We start from the raw sequence: 4,139 nt of genomic DNA on the forward strand, positions 1-4,139 counted from the left end.
TTGAGTATGTTTTATTAGGATGGGTTTTCTTATGCCGTCTATTATCAAATGTTATCCAGCTTTAAGGTTTAATATAAGACAAAGATATTATATTTTTTCTTCTATAACCTTGAAATTGTGACACTATTCAATGTGTTAAAGCTCAGCTCATTATTATGTTAAATTATTATGCTTATTTTTATGATAAAACTCTGATTTTATCTTACATTTTTCCCGAGGGCTGTTTTATTTCATAATGACACTTTTAATCTCAATGTCTTCACCTGTCAATCAAGACAAACAGAGCAAAGGCAGTCATGAGAGAACAAAAGAAAGGAAGACAAAATATATACTGTAGGTTCTTTATCAGACTCTTTAAGGGAACAAAAGTGCTCCATTCACACAAGTGCTTTCAATTACTTTTTTATTTTAATAAAAACCTCTCTGTACAATGTTGGCATGTGCTGACTCTGCTTGATTACTAACTTCCCTGTTAGTTTAAACAAAAGTCATGCGTGCTGTAATTTTTCCTCTTGTTCATTCTGGTCCATCAAGAGATTCTTTCTAATGCACTTTCGATGTAAGTGATGGGAGATTAAATTCACTGTCCTTGAGTCTGATCAATACAGTTCAATCAGCACAACAGACTGCAGCCTCCACCATTAAGATGGCCGTACAGTTGGATCAAAACCTTAATATTACAGAATGCATTTCCTGCAAAAAATGCTTGAGAATTGGCCCAGGCCGGACTGGGAATCAATCCAAGGGTCAGAGTCTGCAGTGACTACTTGCTGGTGCTAATATCAGCATTGCTAACTGCTGAGCCACTGTACCACTGACTACAGTATTTCAAAAACAGCCATATTATATGTCAAAAAAGCCATTAAATAGTCAGAGTATGGTATGTCATAAAAATGTCATAATATAGTATATCAAAAAAGTCATAAAAGTCATTGTACTTAAAAAAAAAGTGACAAAAAGTCATATTACGAAAAGAGTCATGAAAAAGACAGTATAGTATGTCTAAAAAGTCATGGTATAGCATGTCAAAAAAGACATAAAAAGTCATATTATAGTACGTTGACAAAATCATAGTATAGTAGTCCAAAAAAAGTGATAAAAAAGTCATACTATACAATGTTGAAAAAAGTGATCAAACAGTCAAAGTATAGTTTGTTGAAAAAAGTCACAGTATAGCATGTCAAAAAAGTCATAGTTTAGTTTGTCGAAAAAAGTCATAGTATAGCATGTCAAAAATGGTCGTAGTATCACATGTTGAAAAAAAGTGCCAAAAAAGGCATAGCATAGTAAGTTGAAAAAAGTGATAAAAAAGTAATTGTTTACTATGTCAAAAAAGTGATAGTATAGTATGTCGAAAAAAGTTATAAAAAAGTCAGTACAGTATGACAAAAAAAGTCATAGTATAGGATGTTGAAAAAAGTGACAAAAAGGCATAGTATAGTATGACGAAAAAGTGATAAAAAGTGATAGTATAGTATTACGTAAAAGTGATGAAAAGTCATAGTATAGTTTGTTGGAAAAAGTCAGTCGAAAAAAGTCATAGTTTAGAATGTCGAAAAAGTCCTTGTATAGTATGTCGAATAAAGTCATAGTTTAGTATGTTTAGTAAAAATAGTATAGGATGTTGAAAAAAGTGACAAAAAGGAATAGTATAGTATGTCGAAAAAAGGGCTAAAAAAGTAATATAGTATATATACTAGTCAGTATAGTATGACGAAAAAGTGATAAAAAAAAGTCATAGTATAGTTTGTTGAAAAAAGTCATAGTATAGTACAGTATGTTGAAAAAAGTCATAGTATAGTTTGTTGAAAAAAGTCATAGTATAGTACAGTATGTTGAAAAAAGTCATGGTTATAGCATGTCGAAAAAAGTGATAAAAATCTCATAGAATAGCATGTCGAAAAAAGTGATAGTATAGCATGTTGAAAAAAAGGTCATAGTATAGTATGTCAAAAAAAGTGATAAGAAAGTCATAGTATAGTATATTGGGAAAAAAGTGATATAAAGTCATAGTATAGTATGTCAAGAAAAGTCATAGTATAGCATGTTGAAAAAAGTCATAGTATAGCATGTCGAAAAAAGTCATAGTATAGTATTTCGATAAAAGTCATATTATAGTATGTTGAAAAAAGTCATGGTTATAGCATGTCGAAAAAAGTGATAAAAATCTCATAGAATAGCATGTCGAAAAAAGTGATAGTATAGCATGTTGAAAAAAAGGTCATAGTATAGTATGTCAAAAAAAGTGATAAGAAAGTCATAGTATAGTATATCGGGAAAAAAGTGATATAAAGTCATAGTATAGTATGTCAAGAAAAGTCATAGTATAGCATGTTGAAAAAAGTCATAGTATAGCATGTCGAAAAAAGTCATAGTATAGTATTTCGATAAAAGTCATATTATAGGATGTTGAAAAAAGTGACAAAAAAGGCACAGTTAAATGTTAAATGTTAAAATGTGATCAAAAAAATAGTCATCGTATAGCATGTTGAAAAAAAGTGATAAAAAAGGCATAGTATATTATGTCAAAAAAGTCATGGTATGGCATGTCGGAAAAAAGTGATAAAAAAGTCATAGTATAGTATGTTGAAAAAAATCATAGTGTTGTAAGTAAGTCATTGCAATTTACAATTTTTATTGATCCACAGTGGGGAAATTCCAGTTTCTTCAAACATTACACACTGAAGTGGCACTTGGCCAGCTACCAGTCAATACTCCATACTTCCACCCAAATCCCTACGGACTGAGCTACTGCCCTTAGTCGAAAAAAGTGATAAAAAAGTCATGGTATAGCATTTTGAAAAAAAGTGACAAAAAAGGCATAGTTTAGTATGTCGAAAAAAGTGATTAAATAAAAGTCATAGTTTAGTATGTCAAAAAAGTGATAAAAAAGTCATAGTATAGTATATCCAAAAAAAGTGATAAAAAAGTCATAGTATATTATGACGAAAAAGTGATGAAAAAGTCATAGTATAGTTTGTTGAAAAAAGTCAAAGTATAGTATGTCGAAAAAAGTCATAGTATAGTATGTTGAAAAAAAGGTAATAGTATAGTATGTCAAAAAAGTCATAGTATAGCATGTCACAAAAGTCATAGTATATATAGCATGTCAAAAATGGTCATAGTATAGCATGTCAAAAAAGTCAAAGTATAGTATGTCGAAAAAAGTCATAGTATAGTATGTTGAAAAAAAGGTAATAGTATAGTATGTCAAAAAAGTCATAGTATAGCATGTCACAAAAGTCATAGTATATATAGCATGACAAAAAAGTCATAGTATAGTATGTCAAAAAAGTCAAAGTATAGTATGTCACAAAAGTCATAGTATATATAGCATGTCAAAAATTGTCATAGTATAGCATGTCAAAAAAAGTGATAAAAAAGTCATAGTATATATAGCATGTCAAAAATTGTCATAGTATAGCATGTCAAAAAAAGTGATAAAAAAAGTCTAATATAGCATGTCGAAAAAAGTCATAGTATAGTATGTTGAAAAAAGTGATAAAAAAGTGATAAAAAAAGTGATAAAAAAGTAACAAAAACACTCCGTACTTTGATCCTACTGGGACTTGTACCAAATGTACAAGTCCTATAAATGGTCTATGAGAAGTAACAATTGTGGCCGTGAGAGCAAGTTAAAGAGAAAGTTTTCAGACAATGTTCTCTCTCCTCTGACTGCACTGTAGCTGTGACATCACCCACATTGAGCACTCCTTAAAAATGCAGTAATAGCCTAAAGAAACACTAAACTTAAACAGTGATAACACAAACACTTTAAAAGATATACAAAACGGAATCATTTACTAATAGCTGAACGTTTTGTGAATATTTTCAAGTTTGAATTACGTCTGTAGGTGAAAGTATGTGGCAGGAGTAGCATTTAGAAGTGGAAGAAGCCTGAAGAGGCCTGCTGAATCACCATTCACACAATTATAACATTCATGAAGGTAATATTTATTGCAGGACTGTTGCATTAGACTGCATAATGTACCTAATTAACTGGCAACTGAGTGTTTGTGATGGAAATACATATTTAAAAAATGACAGAAGGTTTTGAGCTATTATTTATTGGTGTTAATCACATTTTTTTTTCATATTTTATTAGTGTATCTTAACCTCCAAAGCACTAGATGGGGACA

Source organism: Perca flavescens, chromosome 16, assembly GCF_004354835.1.
Source record: "Perca flavescens isolate YP-PL-M2 chromosome 16, PFLA_1.0, whole genome shotgun sequence".
Taxonomy (NCBI): domain Eukaryota; kingdom Metazoa; phylum Chordata; class Actinopteri; order Perciformes; family Percidae; genus Perca; species Perca flavescens.